This window comes from Herpailurus yagouaroundi, unplaced genomic scaffold (genome assembly GCF_014898765.1).
Source record: "Herpailurus yagouaroundi ecotype Mexico unplaced genomic scaffold, PumYag 67793, whole genome shotgun sequence".
NCBI lineage: Eukaryota > Metazoa > Chordata > Mammalia > Carnivora > Felidae > Herpailurus > Herpailurus yagouaroundi.
The window spans coordinates 9104160-9117419 of record NW_024420586.1 but is presented as its reverse complement, the minus strand read 5'-3'; the positions used below and the strand labels follow the sequence as shown (position 1 = coordinate 9117419).

General features: G+C 43.1%; 1 protein-coding gene and 1 pseudogene across 7 annotated transcripts in view; both read left to right on the top strand.

The window, feature by feature from the left end:
• Positions 1-687, top strand: part of LOC121026078 (B-cell CLL/lymphoma 7 protein family member C-like) — a 2146-nt pseudogene extending 1459 nt beyond the window's left edge.
• TAB3 (TGF-beta activated kinase 1 (MAP3K7) binding protein 3) overlaps positions 1-13260 on the top strand; it is an 87417-nt gene that overhangs the window by 32472 nt on the left and 41685 nt on the right. For 6 of the 7 annotated variants that reach the window (XR_005788255.1, XR_005788254.1, XM_040468898.1 and 3 more), the window contains exons 3-4: positions 2224-2300; positions 2544-2671. The gene's annotated coding sequence lies outside the window, so the exon portion shown is untranslated. The remainder of the gene's footprint in view (positions 1-2223; positions 2301-2543; positions 2672-13260) is intronic. The other variant, XM_040468896.1, reaches the window with a different exon arrangement.

Genomic DNA, 13260 nt, shown 5'->3' with positions numbered 1-13260 from the left:
TTGAGTCAGTGCCACCTGTCCCCAGGGCAGCCCTGGGTGACACAGACGCTCACAGGGCATCCCCTACCCCAAGCACATCTGCCCAAATGCCCCCAAGCCCTGAGAAGCTGGCCTGTCCTATCGACCAGGAGCCCTTTGGCTTTTTACAAATAAAGACCTCTTTGTTTAAAAAACCGAAAACAAAAAATTTAAAACACCTCAACCAGAGCAAATTAGATTTCCAATTAATTTAAAATCCTGTATTTAATCATTTACACTATTTAGTGTGCATAAGGCACTGTAACTAAAAGAGCATGTTTGATTTTTCTTCTCAAGATTTACAGTGCTGAACCCTAGAGGACGATGAAAAGTTAACACACATTCTTTCAGGTGCAGATAGGGGTGATGCACACTCAACTTGTTGGGCATTTGGGAAGGGGAGAGAGCTATGGTGATGAAGGTTGAGAAAGTTCACGTGAATGTGGGGTGGATTTTGTGTTCTATCACCTTTGAAAAAGCCATTACATATGGAAGAAGCAGCATTCATGTAGATGCCTGGGATTTCTGCTCCTACTTGAAGTTCATTTTTGGGGTAATGTTTAAGATAAAGGAATTGAGAAATTAAAAAACAAGAAAAATGTGGTTACATTAATTTTTTTTTTTTTTTTTTTTTTTTGAGAGACAGAGCATGAGTGGGTGAGGGGCAGAGAGAGAGGGAGACACAGAATCCGAGGCAGGCTTCAGGCTCTGAGCTGTCAGCACAGAGCCCGACATGGGGCTCGAACCCACGAACCATGAGATCATGACCTGAGCTGAAGTCGGATACTTAACCCACTGAGCCACCCAGGTGCCCCAGAAGAATATGGTTAAGTTCTAAAAATACACAGTATAAACAGGGTGTGTTATTTTAGCTCTCCTGTGGTCATAAAATGAGGTTCAGTCAGGAGATTAAGTAGAGACTTGTATCCATGATACCTCTTATAGAACCCAGTGTTTACCCCCAAATGGTAAAGTTAACGTTGGATTATCAGGTTTACTGGGATGAAGATACAGTAGCCCCCCTTTTATCCACAGGGAGCATGTTCCAAGTCCCCCAATGGATGCTTGAAACCATGGAGAGTACCGAACTCTATGTAAATTATGGTTTTTTCTGTACATATCTATGATGAAGTTTATGAAGTAGACACAGGAAGAGATTAGCTATAATAAATGAGAACATTTATGACAATGTACCATAATAAAAGTTATGTGAATGTGGCATCTTAAAATATTTGATTGTATTCATCCCTATTTTTGTGATGATGTGAGATGATTAAATGCCTACGTGATGAGCTATGGTGAGATGAAAGGCCTAGACGTTGTGACATAGTGTTAGGCTGCTGTTGACCTTCTCATGGTAAGTTGGAAGGTGAATCATCTGCTTCTGGACTGCAGTTGACCATGGGTAACTGAAGCCGCAGGAAATGAAACCATGTGTGAGAGGGGACTACTGTAGTTTCTGAATGATGGGGAGAGAGTGCTCATCTGTCACAAGAAGCCTGTAAGGTTACTCTTCTTTGTATAAATTGCCCTTTGGGGAACAGAAATAGTTTGTATTATAGTCCACATTAAAAAAAAGTTGTTTAAAGTTTATTTGTGGTGAGGGAGAGAGAGCAGAGGAGGGTGGGGAGGGAGGGAGAGAGAATTTGAAGCAGGCTCTGCACTGTCAGCTCAGAGCCTGACCCGGGACTCAAACTCAAAAACCGTGAGATCGTGACCTGAGCTGAGATCAAGAGTTGGACACTCAACCGACTGAGCCACTCAGGCGCCCCTGTAGTCCACATATTTCATGAAGGTATTTACTATTTTGACCATAGAGTGTAAAGTTTCATACATAGCTTGTGAGGTCTGGGCTTCCTCCTATCTTCTGTGATGAATGGGGGGTCAGGATGGTAAGTCACAACCAGGCGTGCTACAAAAGCCTTAAGAAAACAAGTGGTGGATTATTTTCTTGTTTTCCTGAACTGCTGCTCTCTTGGAATAACGTAGAATTCATGTGGGAGAGATTTGTGACCTGACAAAAAGGACGGTGATTCAGCCTGTGAGGATACTTGGGAAAGAACCACCTGGCTTCAGAGTGTGGTCCGGCATCCTGTCTGCTGTCACCTTAAGGCCCCAGAAGTCTGTGGGGTTCTGTCGTTTTTCCATACTGAGTTGGGAAGTCAGCACAAGGATGACTATCTCCTCGTTTCGTCACCTTTACAGACTACTGAAAAGAAGGTGCTTTTCGAGCTGGAGATGTGAATAAGACTGCCGTGCCAGAGCTTATAAAGCATCTTCAGGTAAATTTTGTTTAATTAAGTAGATTTTTCGTTTTGGACAGTTGTAATTTTACAGAAAAACGGAGACGGTAATACACAGAGTTCCTGTCTACTCAGCACCCGGTTTCTTCTAATTAATGAATAGATTACATTAGCAACAGTACATCTATTACAGTTAATTAACCAGTATTGAAACATTGTTATTAACTCCACAGTTTATTCAGATTTCTCTGGTTTTTATCTAATGTGTTTTTTCTGTTTTAGGGTCCCCCCCTCCCCGGGACACCACATCACGTGTGGTCACCATGTCTCCTTAGGCTCCCCTTGCTGTGACAATTTCTCAGACTTTCACTGTTTTGATGACCTTGTCAGTTTTGAAGAGAACCGATCAGGTATTTTGTAGAATATCTTTTAGTCAGGATTTGTCTCCTGTTCTTCTCATTATTTAGATTGGTGTTGTGGGTTTGGGGGAGGAAGACCACAGAGGTAAAGTGCCATTCTTCTATTCTTAGCACATCAGGAGTGTCTGCTTCAACATGATTTGTCACTGTTCATGTTCACTTTGGTCACCTGGCTAAGGTTTATGTCAGGGTTCTCCACTGTAGTGTTACTTTTCTTTCTTTTTTTAAAATTCTTTCCTGCACTGTGTTGTTTGGAGCGAAGTCACCGTGTGGTCCCCGCTTGAGTGGGAAGTTATGGTCCATCTCCTGAGGGTGTTCTACATAAATTATTGGGAAGTCTTCCGCATGGAAGATTGTCCCCTCTCCCCCATTTAGTTGTTCATTTAGTCACTTACGTATATCAGTATGGGTTCATGGATAATTATTTTATACTTTGGATCATAATCCATTACTACTTTATTTTTGTTGTTTAACTTTTTCTAGCTTTGGCCATTGGTGAACTCTTTTGGATGGTCCCTGTGTCACTTTAACATGCCTCCACGGTGATGGGGGGGGAGGGGTTGTGTCTTTTGAGCACTTCATAAGTTTCTACCATTATAACATACTCTGGGCTTATCCTGTGCATCTCCCTTCCAGTCCTAGAATCAGCCATTTCTCCACAAAGCCCTGGTTCCTTTTATTAGAGAATGCTATTAGAAATCGAGATCTGATGGGGCGCCTGGGTGGCTCAGTTGGTTGAGTGACTGACTTCAGCTCAGGTCATGATCTCGTGGTGTGTGAGTTCGAGCCCCACATCGGGCTCTGTGCTGACAGCTCGGAGCTTGGAGGCTGCTTCGGATTCTGTCTCTCCCTCTCTGCCCCTCCCCCGCTAGCTCGCACGTGCTCTCTGTCTGTCTCTCTCTGAAAGAACAAATAAACATTTAAAAAAAATAAAGATCTGAGTACTAGATGTGCTCATTGCCTTTTCAGGGTGTTGGTGCTTCTGGACTCTGCTAGCTGAAATCCCATGTATAGACTATATATTTATGCATGTCTATAAACGTTTCTTTTTTTTTTTTTTTTTTCAACGTTTTATTTATTTTTGGGACAGAGAGAGACAGAGCATGAACGGGGGAGGGGCAGAGAGAGAGGGAGACACAGAATCGGAAACAGGCTCCAGGCTCTGAGCCATCAGCCCAGAGCCTGACGCGGGGCTCGAACTCACGGACCGCGAGATCGTGACCTGGCTGAAGTCGGACGCTTAACCGACTGCGCCACCCAGGCGCCCCTATAAACGTTTCTTTATGTCTGTTTTTATATATCTGTGTTAGTATTAAGCTGTTAAGCTAAACATGAGTTGCTACTGATGTCTCCAACCTAATCCATTACTACATGGATCATACTAGTCTTCTCCTGTTGCTTGTGTGTGACCTCCCACTTCTAACAGTAAGACCTGGCTCCCAACGTTCACCATCCATGTACTTAATTGTCCTCTCCTACTATACGTGTATAGATGTATATCAGTTTTGTTAACCTCTACCCCCATAAGAAACAACTTTATCAACTAGAGTACAGTGCTTATGTACAGTTCCTCTTGCCTTGACTTTACTCTTAGAGGTGCCACTCATTTCCAACGCTATATAGGTCAGCACCTTTCCCCTCTACCACCTGCAGTGATATTGTTTCATACATTTGTAATACAATTAGGTTACATCATATGGTCTCTGTTCCTTCCTGGGATCCCTTGACCTGTTTTAAAATTTGCATGCTTTAAGGTTCACTGTTTGTGTTATCAGGTTCTGTGGGTTTTGACAAGTGCATAAATGTCATGTATCTACCATTAGAGTATTATAGAGAATAATTTCACCACCCTTAAAATTGTCTCTGCTTCACTTGTGAACCCTTCCTCCCCACAGACCTCTGGCATTCACTGATCTTTTTACTGACTCTGTAGTTTTGTCTTTTCCAGAATGTTCTTGAGATTTTTTTAAAGTCATTTTATGAAGGAAATCTCTGATTTTTCTAACCTAGATACTGTTTTTTTTCCTATAATCAACTCCGTATTCCTAAACGAACAAAATATATTTTTTTTTTAATATTTATTTATTTTTGAGACAGGGAGAGATAGCATGAACGGGGGGAGGGTCAGAGAGAGAGGGAGACACAGAATCGGAAACAGGCTCCAGGCTCTGAGCTGTCAACACAGAGCCCGACGTGGGGCTCGAACTCACGGACCGTGAGATCACGACCCGAGCCGAAGTCGGATGCTTAACCGACTGAGCCACCCAGGCGCCCCACGAACAAAATATTTCTAATAAGAATCAAGGCTTTCCCATTTCTTTTTTCACATACCACTGCGTAACATCATTTCATTTTAGTTTTTAATATCCTGCTTCTTTGGGGCACTTGGCTGTCTTAGTTGATGGAGAGTACGGTTCTTGATTTTGGGATCATGAGTTCAGGCCCCATGTTGGGCGTATAGCTTACTTAAAAAAACAAATAATTATACCCTACTTTTTCGTTACCAGACTCAGAATTGGGAGGAGATCCCAAGTACCTTCGTTTGTATTTTTGTTGAGGAGGCTGGTGGGGGAAGGCAGGAGTGACATGTATGATAGATCCTGTATAGGGGACAGCTGGCAAACAGATGTTCACTTGCGAGGAGGTGTTAAGTTCAGTTAAAAGGGAATCTGCTTCTTTTTGCATCTGGGGGACTATATTTAACATGAAAATGCTCTTGATTCTTTTAATATGAATATTATATTGATCCATCATATATATTTTTTGAGAATAGAATATGAGATAGATGCAGTAAAAATGTGACTATTTCAAAACGTTTTTCCCTATAATCAGAATCCTGTGACACGATTATCATATAAGTTATTTGGAAGGCCTCATGTAGGGGAAATAACAACTATCATGTTCCTGTCCCTCCCTTGTTAATTGGTTACACCTTTACATACATGCATGAAAAGTCTTGAAATTGGAACCCTTACCTGTACCAGTAAAAGATGCTTTGTTATGTTTCACTGTTCAGGCCACTTCTTGTTGCTGTTTACCTCAAAGAATTTATCTACTACAAAAAACTCTTCTATTTTATTTTTTTCATTTTATTTTTAATTTTTTAAAATTTACATCCAAATTAGTTAGCATATAGTGCAACAATAATTTCAGGAGGAGATTCCTTCATGCCCCTTACCCATTTAGCCCATCCCCCCCTCCCACAACCCCTCCAGGAACCCTCAGTTTGTTCTCCATATTTATGAGTCTCTTCTGTTTTGTCCCCCTCCCTGTTTTTATATTATTTTTGTCTTCCTTCCCTTATGTTCATCTGAAAAAACTCTTCGACTTTTTAATCAGGTTTTGGTTTGGACTTTAAACTGTCTTGGGGCACCTGGGTGGCTCAGTTGGTTAAGCGGCTGACTTCGGCTCCGGTCATGATCTTGCAGTCTGTAGTTCGAGCCCTGCGTTGGGCTCTGTGCTGACAGCTCAGAGCCTGGAGCCTGCTTTGGATTCTGTGTCTGCCCCCCCCCCCCCGCCGCCCCTCCCCTACTCGTGCTCTGTCTCGCTCTGTCTCTCAAAAATAAACACATGTTAAAAATAAATAAACAAGCAAACAAACTGTCTTTAAGAGTTCTGACATCATCAGGGTCGCCTGGGTGGCTCAGTCGGTTGAGCGTCCGACTTCAGCTGAAGTCATGATCTCACACTCCTTGAGTTCAAGCCCCGCGTCGGGCTCTGCGCTGACAGCTCAGAGCCTGGAGCCTGCTTCAGATTTTGTGTCTCCCCCTCTCTCTGCCCCTCCCCTGCTTATGCTCTGTCTCTCTCTGTCTCAAAAAGCAATAAAAACATTTTAAAAAACTAAAAAAAAAAAGAGTTTTGACATCATCAGAGTTTTGACATCATTGTCTCAACCCCGTACCCGGAAATAAAGGAAATTTTAAGTCCTAATTGACTTGAGGTGGAAGGAAAATGATGTTTAAGTTTGTATCCTAGCTTTGCTGCTTATTAACTATGTGACTACAGGCAAATTACTTACCCTCTCTGAACCTCATATTTCCTCATTTTCAAATTTGTGGGTGATATCATGGCCTCTCCCGTGGGATAAGGGGGATTAAATGAGACAAAGCACTTAGCACAGTGCCTGGTACATACATAGGGCTCAGTAAGTATCATCTAAAGCCCAGACCTCCGAAGCAGCAAGAAATGGATGAAAGTTCCAAAGTCTTATACTAGTATACGTATTTTTGTTCACTGGTTATTAGCTGGGCCAGACTAATCAGAAAAATGAATGATGCCTTTACTTAGAAGTCCTCCCAAGACCAGGCTAACTTTTCTTCAATCCTCCGAAGTTGTCATGTCACCAAACTTAACATGCTAGCAGTAGGTGTCAGCCTGAGATGCTTTTGCCTTTCTAAAGAAGCCTGGGGTGTTTCTGGCAATTTTGCAAGAGGGGCCAGGATGCTAACCACCTTATGATACACCAGATAGGCTTGCACGATGAAGAATTCTTGTGCCCCACATTACTGTATCAGCAGCCTACTGTTGAGACACAGTAGGCTTGGACTTCCACAGTACTGGCTTTGCACCTTTTATGGAACACATTGCGGGTAACAGCAAAGTCGGGCCTCTGACTTGGGGACGCCCTAGGGAGCATGCAGAGTAGGCAGGCTGGAAAGTATGTGTCTCTTCCATGCTGCACTTTTAGCCACTTGATACTGTTCCAGCTTCTCATTTTTTCTGAGGAAGGCTGGATAGCCAGATTGTTATGTAAAATTTCTCTATGTGAAAGTGTGTTTGGGGCACCTGGCTGGCTCGGTCGGTGGAACATGACACTCTTGATCTCGGGGTTGTGGGTTTGAGCCCCATGTTGAATGTAGCGATTACTTAAAGAAATAAAACATCTTTTTCAAAAAATACGACTCAACTTTTTTTTTTTTGCTTTTTTTCTTTAACACTTTTGAGGTCAGACCAGGCAGATCAGCGGGCTGGATTGGCCTACAGACCATTGGTTTGTAACCTCTGCTATAATTATTTTAGGAAGTGAGCTAAAATGTGGCAGAAGTAAACACTCAGACCCGGAACCGCACTACCCTGCGTACTTGCTGATCTCAGAGAAGGCTGTGGACACAAAGCACTAGGTGTGAGCTCATTTTCTAGAGTGTGGAGAACGGCAGCATCAGAGCAGAGCTCTGGGGGAGCTTTCCCGCCGGGAGGAATAATTCTGTTGGGAGAAATCCCAGTAGCTGCTTTTGGAGGAACAGAACCCACTGCGCCTTGGTGCCGACGTTCCTGAATGCAGGGGGCAGGGTAGTCTCCCCACTGAAGGAAACCTCAGAGTGATTCCACTGCTAAGCGTAGCGTCAGAGCCCAGCCCCCGACCCCACCTCCACCCTGCCCTCAGAAATTGGGAGTCCCGGCAAAGCCGACAGACAAGAAAGGCTTCACGTTGCAGAACCTCTTGGTTTATCTGGCTTTGGAACCCTGGGACGATCGTGGGGTTATGCCTCCAGTGTTTCTTTTTTGATCTAGGGTTACCGCCTACACAGTTCCACAGTCCACAGCTGTGGCCATCTGTGCTTTAGTGGGTGGTGGTGGGGTTTCAAGGGTGTCCCAGGAGTTAGGTCACAGCCTAGCCTAGCCAGTACAGTTCACATACTGCCGGAGTCCTCTGGTTGGTTTCAGATCACTCACCACTTTCGAATTGTATAAAGAGTAGCAGCCCATTAAAGTGTTGTTAAGAAACAAAGTCCGTATGTATTTTGCATGGTCGTTGCACATGTTGATAATGTATGGACAAGAATAGATGGTGTGTTTTGATGAGCGTCATATTGAAATCTATAATATGCTATATGGCAGTGTTTCATTTTAGTTGCGTTCTGTGGGATTAAATGCAAAAATGTAGTGTAGTGCTTCACTTTGTTTTTTAGGAAAAGAGGCTCCTCTTACTGGCTAGAATATTTTCTATTGGTAAACTATCTGTTTTAGCCTCCCAGTGAGCAGAAAGGAAATTGTTTTTTTTTTTTTAAAGAAGTCTTGTAACGTTTTCTAATTATCAGGAAATTATTAAGTTTGAGAGTGCTGTATATTGTGAAACGCTTAATGATGATCCGTGTCAGTCAGTGCTTACTAACTGAATGAGTGTTTGTATAGGGCAGAGTGCTGTCCACCTTTCAGATTATGTACATAATCCCTTTAAGCGCAGACGTTTTTACCAGTTTAGGCTCATCTTTGTGAAAAGCGGGTCTACTGTTAATCATCTTTTCCGGTGGTAGCCGTCTTTGTGGGTATGTAAGTTGTTGGCTTTGATTTGAAAGATGCCTTTCAGTGTTTTTTTCCAAGGCGAGTACAGTAATTGTAACCTTTAAAAAAGGGCCAGTTTTTTCCTTTTAGCTCTGCTTCTCGTGTGTCCCAAACAGCTTATTTATATCAGGATTCTTTCCTCCCCTCCCAGTCCTACCCCCCACACCTATAACCACCTAATTGGTTGATAAGCTGGTGGGGTTTCTTGTTTTTTGTTTTCCCGGTCAAAGGCGCTCATCCTCACCCTGCTGGCAGTGTCCTTGATACCTGCCCCTGGGGAGGACACAGCCTTTGGAGAAGGCAGGCTTGGATTTGAGTCGTGATTCTGCCATAGGCCCGTCCTTTGAGTTTGTTTTCTTACTTGTAGACTCCAGATCGTCAGATCTGCCTTTTGGGGCACACGGGTTCCGTCTTTGGTGTCTGACAGCAGTAGCGGTGAAATGAACGGGAACTTTGGCTTCTGTAGCGCCTGAGGTTCTAAAGGCGGACGGAGCTGGCGGGGAGACGGCGGCTCCAGAGACGAGAAGCGGAGCGAACCCAAGCCCTTCCCACCCGGAGCCTCTTTGTTTTGGGGGACCCTTGGCTTCTTTTTCACAAAAAGTCAACTGTATTATCCTTACATTTTAAACCCTTGAAATTAGGGTTGAGAAGTGAGTAAAACTGGTTTTCGGAGCCACTGGGACAGCTTGAGTTAAGCTTTTGGGTGCTTCAAAAGAAAGCTCTTTAGCGATGACAGTTAAGTAGCCATCAAGTGTTCTGAATGTGGTTAGCCCCTCGAGTATCGAAGTATCATTTCCTGTGGGAAAGTTGTCATTATCTCTGTAAATCAAAGCGGATCTGATTACTAAAGTCATTCCTACCTTTAAATTCAGTGAATTCTATTTTTCTTTTCTATTTGACCTTACAGAGACTCATTGAACACCTAGTCTCTGCCAGGCCCTGTCCCTAATTGATTGTCTACCGTCAGAGGAGATACTGAATTCTAGAATCAAAGAGTTGTACCTGGTAGCCTTTTATTTATTTATTTTAGAAAGAGAACATGAGCAGGGGGAGGGGCAGAGGGAGAGAGAGGCCGGGGGTGGGGGGGGTGCGGTGGGGGGAGAATCTTAAGCAGCTTCCATGCTCATTGCAGAGCCCCACACGGGGCTCAATCCCATGACCCTGGGATCGTGACCTGAGGTGAAATCAAGAGTCAGATGCTTAGCCGACTGAGCCCCACAGGCGCTTCCATGTTAGTCTTTTAATCGAATGAAAATCGCAAAGCCTTAGAGGTGTGCTGTCTAGTAAGGTAGCCGCCGGTAACTGGCGGTAACTGCTGAGCCCTTGAAATGTGGCCGTTCCGAACTGTGATATGCTGTTAGTATAAAATACACACTGGAGTTCAAGGGCTTAGTTTGAGAGAAAGAAATAAAATAGCTCATCAGTGATTTTTATATTGATCATATGTAAAAACAGTACTATTTCTGGTGTATCCGGTTTAATAAAATCTATTAAAATGTCACCTGTTTGTTTTCCTTCACATGGCTACTAGAACACTTAACTTGCATTATATTTTTATTAGACACTGCTGTCTTACAGCCTCAGTGATTGGGCAGAGTTAACTCATCTAGTTAGGACTCCTGTGGCTAGTGCAAATTACAGATTATCTTACTGTGAAAAAGGCAAATAATGTTTGTTTTGATCACAATGGTAGGTAATTCAAACAGGTTTGAATTAACACCCAGGACTTTGAAATGTTTATTTTAAATTAAGCCTAGGTTGTTAATCTGGGGGAATAGCTTAGCATTTCAAATTTGGGATATTTTAAAAGTGAAAAGCTAGAAATACCCACTGATGGAGTGACTTAACCTATTTTTCCTTTTTCCTAAGCACTGACAGATTGTTCTACATCAGTGGTCCCTGAGGCCCCAGTATATTATTGGGGGTGTGTGCAGGAGGTAGGGGGCAAGAGTCATCTCTATGTGTAGATTGGTTTGCTACATACAGTAAGAGTGACTCTTCATTATTTAACAGACATTTGAGCAAGTACTCCGTCAGGCTGTGGGAGTGCGTGGGCGAACAAGGCACAGCCCCTGAATACAACTACAGACTTTCTGTCTGTTCTGTTTTGTTTTGACTTTTTATTTGGAAACGATTCCAAAAGTACAGCGGTTGCAAGAATAAAAATTAAGCAAAGAAGACTTTATATCCTTTGTCCATATTCACCTATCATTAACATTCGTCCCTGTTTGCTTTATTTGTTCCCTCTCTCTGTGCGTGTGTGTTTGTGTACATGTGTGCGTGTACACATACATAGTGTATGGATTCTTCCTGAATCGTTTGAGAGTAAGTTGTCATGCCCTTTACCCCTAAATATTTCATTGCCTAATTCCTAAAACTCATCATCTGTCATCTCCATTTCAATTTTGTCAGCAGATTGTTTTCTAACACTTTCCCCACCTCATATGGGATCCAGGGTAGGATCAGTTATTAGATCTAGTTGTCATGTACTCTGTCTCCTTTAATCTGTGATACTTGTCTTGCCTTTTTCTTTTATGACATTGACATTTTTCAGATGACATCCTCACCCTGTCCCCACCCCTCTTTTTTTTTTTTTTTTTTTTTAAATAATAGAACATTTGTCATTCTGTGTTTGTCTATTTCCTCAGGTTCTGCATTCCCGACGGGAATAGTATAGCATAGAAACCATATTACTCTGTTTTCTCAGGGTGTCACATCTGGAAGTGCCCACTGTCTGTCTTTCCCTCATTGATGTTAATTTTGACCACCCAGGCATGACATTGTTTGATTTGTCTACCACATAATTTTTACCCCTTGAAACTAATAAGCAGGTCTTTGGGGGAGATATTTTAAGATCATTCATGCATCCTACTCTTCATCCAAATTTCCTCCAAGATGTAGCATCCATTGATCATTTTTGCTTGAAGCGGTCTCTAGTGTGTTGTCTGCAAAATGATTTTTTAGGTCTTACCACTCCTTGCGTGTTTACCAGTTGGATTCTACTGTAAACAAAAGCCCTCCCTTCTCCACTTATGTATGTGTGTATTTAATACTGATAGCGACTCATGGGTTTCTCTTTTCTACAGGCCTGTAATTCATTACTGTCCTTAATTATTTGGGTACTCCGATTGTCACAGGTTTGGCCAATGGGTGCCTCTTCAAGCTGGCTCCCAGGTCCTTATGACAAGCTCCCATCATTTTATGAGTACTTCCCCACTTTGGCATAACAACACGTTCCAGGTAGAGCTACAGTTTTATATGAGAGTCCTTTAGATACACAGGCAGCTTCAGTATAATGTGTTTGGTGCGTCCATGAAGATAAGCCCAACCTGCTGTGGCAGCATAATGGAGGGTCCTCTAGCACAGCGTAGGGGAGGAGAGGCCTGGCAGCAGGACTCGGGAGGAGGTTGTCCGTAGAAGCCTCCTTAGAAGGAGCACCATCAGTACCAATATGGACAGGATCATTGTGGCTCCGAGAAACCGTGTGTGTGTGTGGTAGGGGGAGGACGATACGAAAACATCTACGGCAGGTGGATGATCATAGTCTAATGCCTGAAGAGAAGGTGGCACAGGATCACACCCGGCTCTGCTCTGTTGGGACGCAGAGTGGAGGCGACACGCTCAGTGTGGCATCTTGTAAAACCAATATTCTGGCCATGATGTGGAGGGACGAAGGCAAGATCCCAGGTGAGGGCACAGCAGGAAGTTGCAGCTATAATGCCGATGACCACAATATTCAGAAATAGCCTTGAATAATAGTAACTAATGCCTTCTGACTTATTAATGTTTGACGTAGGAATTTGATGACAGCTCTACCGTTCTTTCCATTTTATAGGTGAAGTTTCCAAGGCATACGAGTTGAGTATATTTCATAGAGACTAACAAATTGCAGAACTGGGGTAGAAAGCCTGACCGCTTCATTTCACACTCTAGTTGGTCGTACAAGAATGGGAAGTCAGGGATCACAGTCGGGTTTCTAGTATCGTTAACTGACTCCATGGTGGTGACATTCATGGACAGAACAGAGAGCATTTGAGGAAGGGTTGTGGTGAGGGTTTCCTTTTTGAACATATTGACAATTATCTTTGGGCGTATCCAGATGGTGCTCTGGAGTAGGCACTTGGCTGTATGCGTCTGGAGTCTCGGAGAGAGCATGATGTTCAAGATCCCAGTTTGGAAATGATCAGCCTTTAAATGTTATCGAAAGCTTACTAGTAGATGTGATCGCTGTTTAAAAGGATGTAGGGGCGTCTGGGTGGCTTAGTCGGTTAAGCGTGTGACTCTTTATCTCTGCTCAG